This window comes from Schistocerca piceifrons, chromosome 5 (assembly GCF_021461385.2).
Source record: "Schistocerca piceifrons isolate TAMUIC-IGC-003096 chromosome 5, iqSchPice1.1, whole genome shotgun sequence".
Classification (NCBI taxonomy): domain Eukaryota; kingdom Metazoa; phylum Arthropoda; class Insecta; order Orthoptera; family Acrididae; genus Schistocerca; species Schistocerca piceifrons.
In genome coordinates, this window is record NC_060142.1 from 645,429,874 (window position 1) to 645,442,864 (window position 12,991).

The window sequence follows — 12,991 nt, forward strand, 5'->3', positions numbered from 1 at the left end:
TGTGCCATCAGAAAATAGGACGAAGTGTGCTTTTTGTGTCATACAGCATGGCAGATCACTGATAAAGATAAGGAAGAGTAAGGCGTGAGGCAGTTGAGAGACGCACTGCCCTTGGGAGGCAGCATTTCCGCCTGGGGACGCCGGAGCTGGCGCCGCGCCCACCTGCGCATTATTCAGATGACAATCCCTCCCTCCCCCCTCGCTGCCTTCGGACGTGCGCCGCCTCCGGCCCAAGTTTGCGGATCATCCGGGGCGGAGTTTCTTGCCGCCGGGGGCAGAGGGCGGCTTGTAAAGCAACCCCGGCTGGCGGCGGCGTCCACCTTGTGATTAGTTTGTTGCCGGGGGCGGCGCCGGAGAATAGGGCGAAAAGTCGCGTGGCCGGTGTGGAGCGGCGCGGCGCGCGCCAACTTCGTAATTACCAGCAGTCGGACTGCCGTGGCGGGACTTTTAATTGGTGCCCGCTGTTAGCGGCGCCGGTCGGCCAGCTTCTTCTGCTGCTCCTGCCGGCCCTCACATCCCTCCGGGCTTTTTCCCTCTCGCGCTCTGGCCTGTGTTCCTCATTTACTTCGGCGAACGTGGCCGTCTGTATTCAACTGGGCCATTCCTGTTCAGTCAACACCTCTTAGAACCGAACTGTTGAAATGTATCACAAGCAAGAAACAACTCTACAGCTAAGGGTAGAATAGCAACCGTCTCTACAAAATGCAAAAATACCATGCTTTTTCACTTTGCTTCTACAGGCGTTATTGACACCAGATGGTGGTTTCATTAAGTTATTTACTAAATAAGAGATAACTTTAATCTTTCTCACGTTCAGCTTGCACACATGTCGAAAGAGAATACAAACTAACTACTGCTGGTTTATGATGTACTCCGAAATCGATTCCATGCTCAAAATGTGCCTAGCAACCTTGGGACCCCGTCAATTTTTAAGTTTCAAAGTATTAATGTTTTTACTTATGTCTTGATTAATTTAAATCATCGCAGATGTTGCGAAAATAATGGTACAGACATAATAATGGCATCCGTCCATCCATGAGGGATGATGGTGTAACATGCTTCGTTCAGAGTCTGCAGCATCTGCTGTGGCTAAAAAGTCCCACTCGAGAGTGGCAGTCCCTACTGCAGTTTGGACATGTGAAATTTGAGAGACTTCGAACAGAAGCCGCTCTGTCACTTCGCTTTGTCCTCTTCCTTATTTGTTCCTGTGTGCGTTCGTCCTCTGAGAGTTTGACCCCGTTGCGTACAGTTACTCACCACTTGACACGGTCGTCTGCAATGCTTTCCCAGTGACTTGGATTGATTCTGGTCTTGGTCAGGTCTCTCTTGCAGACATCCTTGAAACGAAGATGCGGTCGTCCCACTGGCCTCACACCCTCCTGAAGTTCTCCGTACAGCAGTTGTTTCGGTATCCGTTCAGGATCCATGAGCCTGACATGTCCCAACCATCTTAAACGTCGATGACTCGGGAATGGAAAGATGCTGGTTGTGCTTGCACAATGAAAGACTTTGGTATTAGGTACGCTATCTCTCCAAGAGATCTGAAGGAACTTCTGGAGACAGCGGAGGTGGAAACTGTTGAGTCGTGATTCATGCTTAGAAAGAGTTGTCCCTGCCTCACAGCTATAGAGAAGGGTGCTTATAAAACAAGCGTTGTAGACTTTCAATTTAGTTTTTGTGGTAAGCAGTCCGTTGTTCCATACTCTGTTTTTCGATCTAGCCATGACAGATGATGCCTTTGCGATTCTGTTAGTAATTTCAGTGTCCATGGACAAGTTGCTACATATTGTGGATCCCAAGTAGGTAAAGTCATCAACTACCTGGAGAGGATTGCCATCAATGCTGATGGATGGAAGGCTGGTAGTGCTCTGCGCCATGATCTTAGTCTTTCGAAGGCTGATGAGTAGACCAAACTTTTCACAGGCATTTGATAATTTGTTGATTATATACTGCAGCTCATCTTCTGTGTTCGCTACTAGAGCCGCATCGTCGGCGTATAACAACTCACGGTTAACAACTGTATTTACTTTGGTCTTGGCCTTGAGGCGAGCAATGTTGAAAAGACAGGATGACAATTATTGAAACATATGAAATAAAATCGTCATAACTTCTGAGCAGTTTACCTTAGGACGTTAAAACTGCACAGTTGGCCTCGGGGAATGATGAGAATTACTATGCGCATGCATGGCTGGTTTAGCGACGAATTCCACTTTCATTTGGCTGGGCTCGTGAATAAGCAAATTCGGCCCATTTGGTGGACTGAGGATTCGCATTTCGCGATCGAGAAGTCTCTTCACTCCCAACGGCTGACTGTGTGGTGTGCAATGTCCAGTCACGGAATAATCGATGTGATATTCCTTGATGGCACGGTGACTATTGAACGGTATGTCAGGGTTTTGGAAGATGACTTCATCCCCATTACCCAAAGTGCCACTTATTTAGAAAAGATGTAGTTCCTGCAAGACAGAGCTCCATCTCATCGAAGCAGGAGAGTGATGTCAGGGAGGAGCACTTTGGGGACAGCCTTCCGGCTCTGGGGTACCCAGAGGCCACTGGTATGGGCCTCGATTGGCCTCCATATTCTCCGGATCTGAACACATGCGACCCATTTTTGTGGAGCTCCCTTAAAGAAAAGATGAACAGCAATAACCTCAAAACCAATGAGGAGCTGAAAACAGCCGTTCAGGAGTCGTCGATAGCATCGATGTTCCGACACTTCAGTGGGTCATGAAGAATTTCACATTCGTCTGCTGCACATCATCGCCAATGATGGCAGGCATATGGAACATGTCATAACCTGAATCCGGTTATCTGTAGTGACGTTTACATGGGAAATGAAGTGTATGTACTCCTTAGTTTGTAACTAATTTACGTTTTTCTCATATAGTTCAATAATTGTCATCCTGTATTTAGTAACTGCTCTTGTGGTAGGCAGACTGGAGTTTGAACAAAATAATTAATGTGAGAGTTGAAGGCTTGGCAGGATGTACTACATTATCATATTTCAGTGGACATATATCATTTCTTGGAGAGGTTAACCACCCAATTTCAGTGGGATATACATTCTGGATTGTAATTTGAAATACGAAATTTTCACAGAAAATCTATTCACTGAGCCATATCCATTGACACTATGTTTGTCTGAATACGTGTTAGCGAGTTACTAATTTTTATACATTAATTTTTATAACTTGCAAACAAAATGTCGCAGCAAGGACGCGTCTTCACTCTCTCACTAGTCTAATGTTTATTTTTAAACCACGTAACTGTTTTTTGTCACTGATTTGGTTTACTTTTTTAGAGGTTCGCTTATTTCGTATTGTATTTATTCAGTTGGTTCGGTCGTGGTGGCTACCCTCTTCAGTTCGTTCAAACAATCGGGATTTTCCCACCACGTCTTCAGAGCTTCAGGCTACCTGACGTGCCGTCAGGATTTCTCAAACTATAAGCTCTGCCAATCATCGTGTGTCAAAGGTGCTGCCACCTACTGACCAAGCTGTAAAGCTCGTAAGGCCTAGTATGGTCCACAGCTGTCAGGTCTCGCTCTCCTGGCCGTCACAACAGCACCCGACTCCGCTGCCGGTGTTATGACAGGACGCGCCCGTACGGCAGCGTCCGTTTTCAATGTTTTTCAGAGACTTTTTGGGATGTACCGTCTCAAATTGCTAAGTTAAGTATATCACGAGTTTTTTTTTACCAGGGATCCTTCTATTCCTCCCTCGGGTATTCTTTCCAATGCAGTATCACAAGGGACTAATTTATATGGACTCAGATACCATCGTCATGGACTGTGCGGCTGGTCCCGGCGTAGGTTCGAGTCCTCCCTCGGGCATGGGTGTGCGTGTTTGTCCTTAGGATTGTTTAGATTAAGTAGTGTGTAAGCTTAGGGACTGATGACCGTAGCAGTTAAGTCCCATAAGATTTCACACACTTTTTTTTTTTTTTGATGCCATGCTGCACTCGTCTCCAACTTCTGAAATAATCAGCTTAGCAGTTTCATATCCTGTGGCGTTTTACACGCAGTCTAACTTTGTATATGAATAATGTACTGAACGAACTCCACTTTAATTTCAGTAGGTGAAAGTACCCTTCCCTACTCCCACAGTCTTTAATTTAATACAAGACCCACAGCTAAGCTTCATTTGTCAGGGCAAACCATATTCCATTTCCTTATCCATTCCTCATTATCATACATCTGAATTGCACTTTGCCGAACTGCATTCTGAGTGAGAATGTTCGATACAGATTGTAAGTAGGGTGTTTAGGTTTTTATGTTGGTAACGCCACGTAGCGCTCTGTATGAAAATCACTGACTGTGCTGTGTGCCGTCTGTGGCTGGTTGGCATTGTTGAAATATTCTCTATTGTAGTGTTAGGCAGTTGGAGGTGAGCCGCCAGCAGTGGTGGATGTGGGGAGAGAGATGGCGGCGTTTTGAGAGCGGATGATCTGGACGTGTGTCCATCAGAGACAGTAAATTTGTAAGACTGTATGTCATATATATATATATATATATATATATATATATATATATATATATACACAGGGTGTTTCAAAAATGACGGTATATTTGAAATGGCAATAAAAACTAAACGAGCAGCGATAGAAATACACCGTTTGTTACAATATGCTTGGGACAACAGTACATTTTCAGGCGGACAAACTTTCGAAATTACAGTAGTTACAATTTTCAACAACAGATGGCGCTGCAAGTGATGTGAAAGATATAGAAGACAACGCAGTCTGTGGGTGCGCCATTCTGTACGTCGTCTTTCTGCTGTAAGCGTGTGCTGTTCACAACGTGCAAGTGTGCTGTAGACAACATGGTTTATTCCTTAGAACAGAGGATTTTTCTGGTGTTGGAATTCCACCGCCTAGAACACAGTGTTGTTGCAACAAGACGAAGTTTTCAACGGAGGTTTAATGTAACCAAAGGGCCGAAAAGCGATACAATAAAGGATCTGTTTGAAAAATTTCAACGGACTGGGAACGTGACGGATGAACGTGCTGGAAAGGTAGGGCGACCGCGTACGGCAACCACAGAGGGCAACGCGCAGCTAGTGCAGCAGGTGATCCAACAGCGGCCTCGGGTTTCCGTTTGCCATGTTGCAGCTGCGGTCCAAATGACGCCAACGTCCACGTATCGTCTCATGCGTCAGAGTTTACACCTCTATCCACACAAAATTCAAACGTGGCAACCCCTCAGCGCCGCTACCATTGCTGCACGAGAGACATTCGCTAACGATATAGTGCACAGGATTGATGACGGCGATATGCATGTGGGCAGCATTTGGTTTACTGACGAAGCTTATTTTTACCTGGACGGCTTCGTCAATAAACAGAACTGGCGCATATGGGGAACCGAAAAGCCCCATGTTGCAGTCCCATCGTCCCTGCATCCTCAAAAAGTACTGGTCTGGGCCGCCATTTCTTCCAAAGGAATCATTGGCCCATTTTTCAGATCCGAAACGATTACTGCATCACGCTATCTGGACATTCTTCGTGAATTTGTGGCGGTACAAACTGCCTTAGACGACACTGTGAACACCTCGTGGTTTATGCAAGATGGTGCCCGGCCACATCGCACGGCCGACGTCTTTAATTTCCTGAATGAATATTTCGATGATCGTGTGATTGTTTTGGGCTATCCGAAACATACAGGAGGCAGCGTGGATTGGCCTCCCTATTTGCCAGACATGAACCCCTGTGACTTCTTTCTGTGGGGACACTTGAAAGACCAGGTGTACCGCCAGAATCCAGAAACAATTGAACAGCTGAAGCAGTACATCTCATCTGCATGTGAAGCCATTCCGCCAGACACATTGTCAAAGATTTCGGGTAATTTCATTCAGAGACTACGCCATATTATTGCTACGCATGGTGGATATGTGGAAAATATCGTACTATAGAGTTTCCCAGACCGCAGCGCCATCTGTTGTTGAAAATTGTAACTACTGTAATTTCGAAAGTTTGTCTGCCTGAAAATGTACTGTTGCCCCAAGCATATTGCAACAAACGGTGTATTTCTATCGCTGCTCGTTTAGTTTTTATTGACGTTTCAAATATACCGGTCATTTTTGAAACACCTTGTATATATATATATATATATATATATATATATTATATATATAAAGACTTTTGAACACTATTAAGGTAAATACATTGTTTCTTCTTCATCAAAATCTTTCATTTGCTAACTATGCCTATCAGTAGTTAGTGCCTTCAATAGTTTGAACCTTTTATTTAGGTGGCAGTATTGGCGCTCGCTGTATTGCTGCAGTTCGAGTAATGAAGATTTTTGGGAGGTAAGTGATTCATGGAAGGTATAGGTTATTGTTAGCCAGGGCCATTCTTTTGTAGGGATTATTGAAAATCAGATTGCGTTGCGCTAAAAATATTGTGTGTCAGTTTAGTGATGATCAGAATAAATAAAGAGAGAAATGTCTGAGTACGTTCAGTTTTGCTCAGCTGTTTGATAATCAAAAAACGTAAGGGGTTTATCAGCACAGTAATTCATTAATATTTCTAAGGGGACGTTTCAAGATCACTGATTTAATACATACGTGTATTCCCATAACCCCAGTGGCGTCATGCACAAAGAATCCTGCATACAGGTCCGCCAAGGTTCGAGTCTTTCCTCCTCAGACATTGTAACAGAACTTTCTGCTACTGCAACGTGTTTCTCGTTCTCATCCATCGTTTACGCTGCCAGAACTCACGAAGATACTACGGTACTGTCTCTTACCCATCTTTCAATTTGAAGAGCACTGCAGAGTGCAGTCTAGTCAGGACTATCGCACACTTCTTTGATGATGCCGTTCGCTAATGAATGTGTGTGCGAAACAATTGTACTCTACTAATGATACGCAGTTAGCAGCCACGTTCCAATTATTAGTGTCCCACTTAACAAGGACTGCCTGACAAGAAGAGCGAAACAGCTGGAAAGCGAGGAGCAAACGAAATGAAACTTAACAGGTGGAGAGCGTATGTGTTGTTATTTCGGCGATTACGAAATCGAGTGAAATTTACAAGGGACTTGGCAGTATGAGACATTTGTATGACGTGGATGCATGCCCTAATTTTTTTTGGGAAGGGCATCATAAAGGAGATGCACTCTCTCCCCTGGAAATGTCACCCACAACTGTTATATCCACTTCCCGGATAGTGGTACTAGGACGGACATACGGACATGATGTCCAAGCCGGTTCCACACATGGTGTATCGCAGCCAGGTCTTGGGTTCTTGGTGGCCACGGGAGTATCTTAACATGACGGAGACAGTTCATAGACACCTGATAGGACGAGCCTTGTCCTGTAGAAAAGTGGTACAATGTGCGATGCCCCAGCCAGTTCTATCCTTATATAGACCAATGGACCATCTTTCGCCCATAAATGACCGTGGTTGGCGATCGGACTCGTAAATAAAATGGGCTGACACTCGCGTGCAGTAAGACCTCAGTGCTGATTTCACTAATCGTTCTATGCACTGCAGAGCCGATACAACAAGTTGACGAGCAAACAAGGGCGGGGGAGGGGGCGGGGGAGTGGGCGGAAAGCACACAGTAAAAGTCACAACCACTTTCAAATAGTGACACAACTGCAGATGGACAAGATGGATCCTACACGAGTATTACTTTCATTCCCGCAGCAAAAGACACTTTCGTCTATATGGAAAAAAATCTATTTTAAACTTTAGACACAGAAATGTAGAGTGGAATGCTCCTTCTAAGCATTAAAGATGCGTAGCTACTGTGGTGGTGTTATTTGTAGTTTTCGTAACTAATAAATGTCTTTCTTTAACATTATCTTTACAAAGAATTCACCACTGACTGAAAATGAATTTTTACACTAATATTTCCTGTTAATCTTCAACGTGAAGAATTTTTGAACTGATAGTACTTTCCTGGTGAATCACACAGTAAACGCCCCATATTTCATTCGGCACGGTCAGTTTTTGCATTTTCTCCTTCAACGGCGCAACGAAACCTGATTATTTCCCTGTCATCGCCGGTGCACCGTCTGTAGACACTGAAACTAAAGAATTCCACGACAATCCTATTTTTTCAACACTTTCTTCAACACTACTTAAAATATCACCTCCGGTTGTAGTGTCCTTCATGGCTACTACATCGAGGAGCTACTCCCTCACCTGAAGATCTCTTTTAACACCTCTAATAAATATGGCAAGCTGCGCTGTTCCAGTGATATCAACAATCTTGTCCAGAGCTATAGAATAAGCCATAAAATCCTTACAGATATTTGCAAGCTTGCTCTGGACGTCGTCTGCCATGTTCTGTATGCGACGCATAATGGTCGTGTTAGGTAATGGCACAATCCGAAACTGTTCAACTTGAGATGGACACAAATGATCCGCTGCAACTACCAAACATTCTTTTATTAAATCGCCATCAGTGAAGGGACGCAGGGATTTTGCTAAAAGCAAAGCAGTTTTGTAACTCACTCTGAGAGCTGCCACAGTTTATTTTTCTTCGTCGTCGAGATCTTCTTCGGATAGCTTTCTTTTAAGTTTAATAACTTCCTGTGCACGATCTGGTCCATCACATTTTCCACTTCCGTAGTCTTTCGAGTGGTACGACATATAATGTCGCTGCAAATTAAATTTCCTGAGAGAATTCAGCGTTTTGTGACATACTAAACATTTTGCAACACCATCTTTTTCTGTAAAGAGATACAATTCCTCCCAATGGGGGTTGAACTGCGAAAGCATGTTTGGGGTTACACAACGGTGACTTGACATGATTCTTAACCAGCGAAGTGACTGTTAGAGCTGATCGTAGTACTTTAAACGTACACAGTCGTCGCGATTTCAATAGGCAAGCTGCGGCCCTATTTAAATGTGCGCGCGCATTTCCCCTACCTCCCCTCCCCCCTACTCCGCGACCTTGCACCTGCTCGCGAGCACGCGCCTGAGCAAGCGCGAGTACTCGCGCTCAAAACTGGCCAGTTGTTAAGCCCTGGTCTAGCAGTTTTGACACAGTGGCTTCCACATCGTGATTCGCATCGTAATATTTGGCCAGTACGGTGGGTAATGCTGCAACATAATGTCTGCCTCCTTCGCAGAAAACAACGATTTCCCACTGGGCCTCGTAATAACATTGTCATTTCTTCTTGTTTGACAAATAGCTGGTTAATACTGTAGAATTATGTGCAGTAATAATTTACCGTCCATCCGAGGCAGTTTAATAGTGATTTTGCTCCATTTAATAAACACAAAGCCGGCCGCGCTGGCCGAGCGGTTCTTGGTGCTTCAGTCCGAAACCGCGCGACTGCTACGGTCGCAGATCCGAATCCTGCCTCAGGCATGGATGTGTGTGATGTCCTTAGATTAGTAAGGTTTAAGTAGTTCTAAGTTGTAGGGGACTGACGACCTCAGATGTTACGTCCCATAGTGCTCAGAGCCATTTGAATAACCACAAAATAAAGTATGTGGGCATCGCACCACAAGCTACTCTACTGGCCATTAAAATTGCTACACCAAGAAGAAATGCAGATGATAAACTGTTATTCATTGGACAAATATATTATACTAGAACTGACATGTGATTACATTTTCACACAATTTGGGTGCATAGATCCTGAGAAATCAGTACCCAGAACAAACACCTTTGGCCGTAATAAAGGCCTTGATACTCCTGGGCATTCAGTCAAACAGAGCTTGGATGACGTGTACAGGTACAGCTGCCTATGCAGCTTCTACACGGTATCACAGTTCATCAAGAGTAGCGACTGGCATATTGTGACGAGCCAGTTGATCGGCCACCATTGACCAAACGTTTTCAATTGGTGAGAGATCTGGAGAATGTGCTGGCCAGGGCAGCAGTCGAACATTTTCTGTATCCAGAAAGGACCGTACAGGACCTGCAACATGCGGTCGTGCATTATCCTGCTGAAATGTAGTGTTTCACATGGGTCGAATGAAGGGTAGAGCCACGGATCATAACGCATCTGAAATGTATTGTCCACTGTTCAAAGTGCCGTCAATGCGAAAAAGAGGTGACCGAGACGTGTAACCAGTGGCACCCCATACCATCACGCCGGGTGATACGCCACTGGGGCGATGACCAATACACGCTTCCAATGTGCGTTCACCACGATGTCGCCAAACAGGGATGCGACCATCATGATGATGTAAACAGAACCTGGATTCATCCGAAAAAATGACGTTTTCCCATTCGTGCACCCAGGTTCGTCGTTGAGTACACCATTGCAGGCGATCCTGTCTGTGATGCGGCGTCAAGAGTAACCGCAACCATGGTCTCCGAGCTGAGAGTCCATGCTGCTGCAAACATCGTCGAACTGTTCGTGCAGATGGTTGTCGTCTTGCAAACGTCCCCATCTGGTGACTCAGGGATCGAGGCGTGGCTGCACGATCCGCTACAGCCATGCGGATAAGATGCCTGTCATCTCGACTGCTTGTGATACGAGGCCGTTAGGATCCAGCACGGCGTTCCGTATTACCTTCCCGAACCCACCGATTCCATATTCTGCTAACAGTCATTGGATCTCGACCAACGCGAGCAGCAATGTCGCGATACGATAAACCCCAATCGCGACAGGCTACAATCCGACCTTTATTGAAGTCGGAAACGTGCTGCTACGCATTTCTCCTCCTTACACGAGGCATCACAACAACGTTTCACCAGGCAACGCCGGTCAACTGCTGTTTGTGTATGAGAAATCGGTTGGAAACGTTCCTCATGCCAGCACGTTGTAGGCGTCGCTACCGGCGCCAACCTTGTGTGAATGCTCTGAAAAGCTGATCATTTGCATGTCACAGCATCCTCTTCCTGTCGGTTAAATTTAGCGCCTGTAGCACGTCATTTTCGTGGTGTAGCAATTTTAAAGGCCAGTAGTGTACTTTACAACCTTTCTGACTCACAAAGGAGACTGTTCTGGAACTTTTTATCGCTATGTTTCTCCCGCCTTATACTTCTGCGGGGAAGTCCCTTTAGACTTTAATTTAATCCTACAGCCATGACTCTTTACAGCTTTAATTACAAAGGTTCATAATACTTTCAAAATTGAAATCTACTTAACAGTTTGTAGAGATAAATAAAAAACGTATATTTACAGCTACACATTTGAAACACTGTTACAGATTATTGGTTGCGTTCTTCGCAGTCTGGTGGCAGCACCTTGGCGGGAATCTGCCTTACTTTACCCTGCTGCTGTTAGATGGCATATGCACCTTCAGTGCTATATCATCTCATTCCTTGCTTTACACAGGCTTTTTACAACTGTCCTGCTAGTAATAGTAATTTTTAAGTTATGCCTGCGAACAACGAAATAACTTCTACGAAACTGAATGGAACAATTCCTACACTGTGTGACGTACTTGTGTCGTTACACGTGACACTGTCAAATGAGAATGAACACGTAAGGATGTGGGTTGTCCGTGACATACCAGAGAGCTGCCAGGGTTCCCTCAGTCACCAGCAGCGGTGGCAGGAAGTCGATCCGCTGGCTCCCCGCACCACACCGCGAGGACTAACACCGCTGCGCCTCTCCAAGCGACTGGAAGAATGGGGTCCCTCCCCAGATCATCACCGTATACGCCGACGAGGACCATCCGGGATTTTCCAGAAACGTAGTTCATCGTTGAACGCAATGCAGCACCACTTATCAGCAATCCATCCTTCCCGGTCACTGCCTCACTCCAGACACAGCCGTCTGTGCTACGGTGTTAACGGCAGCCTGTGTCTTTTCGGTAATTCCCTAGTCGGGCTGCGGCTGGTCTCCTACTAATGGTGGGGGACAAGAAAGAATCGTACAGGGGGTCCATTACTTGTTCTGATGTGGAAGGCGCAGGTATGAAGGGCTCACGGTGTGCTTGCACCACATTACGGCGGCCAGACGTTATCGACCGAACACTGACAAAGAGTATCCCATGTTCCCGTACAGATCAACAAAGGGCCACTGTACCATCGAAGATCCACAATGCGGCCCCTTTGAAACTCTATCAGCAGACGATAGCATTGCCTCACAAGAGCACACGACACCTCTGAGACCTTCAGTGATCTTTCAACATCTTGTAACGGTTTCACCGACCACCTTAAACGGCAATCGACGCTAACGCTAAACCTCTGCGAGGAATTTTTGAGAATGTTGTGACCGTGACATATCCTAATGGGAACAGCAGACTATAACCAACAGTAAACACGTAGATCAGGAACAGACGTTCTCCAGCAGAAAAGCAAGTCGTCATACTACGTATTAATATCGGTCGCCAGCCTAATCAGGCATTCTTGTGTCAAGCAATATAATAAAGCAGAAGGCAGTGCTAGGGTTAACCTAACTTTCCTTGACAAACACACTAAACTCTTTCTTTATATGTGTTCACACTACAACACAGTAACCTAACCTTACAGATAAATGTACTACTAACTTGTAAGTCAGACAAACAAATGGCCAATGAGGTAGCAAACAGCCTGTCAACGACACGTACCTTAAATGAACTAGATGCAGCAGTTTATAAAACCAGTAACCAACACATATGAAACCAATACACTTGAAGCTAATAGCCACACTAAACAGGAAAGAGCATGAAATGGTTCTGATTTAAATCAGGAGGGCTATTAATAATCATCCTCCATAACATTATTGCTTAGTACAGGGTCTCTATGCCTGTGAATTGACCAGCTTGCAATAGGATAGCTAACACAGTAAATATTTCTTTCTTAAGCTCAGTTTGAAGCAATTAAACAGAATCAAATCTAACTATCCTTTGCTGTGATTCATTAAGTAACCATCCTATCATGGCTGGGTGTTGTGTGCTGTCCTTAGGTTAGTTAGGTTTAAGTAGTTCTAAGTTCTAGGGGACTGATGACCATAGATGTTAAGTCCCATAGTGCTCAGAGCCATTTTTGAACTATCCTAGCACATGAGGGCCCTTAAACTTTCATGGTTTGCAGAACCATGCTCATTAACAGAACTAAACAAGTAAGTTTTAGCAATGGAAAGTATTCTCATCAATA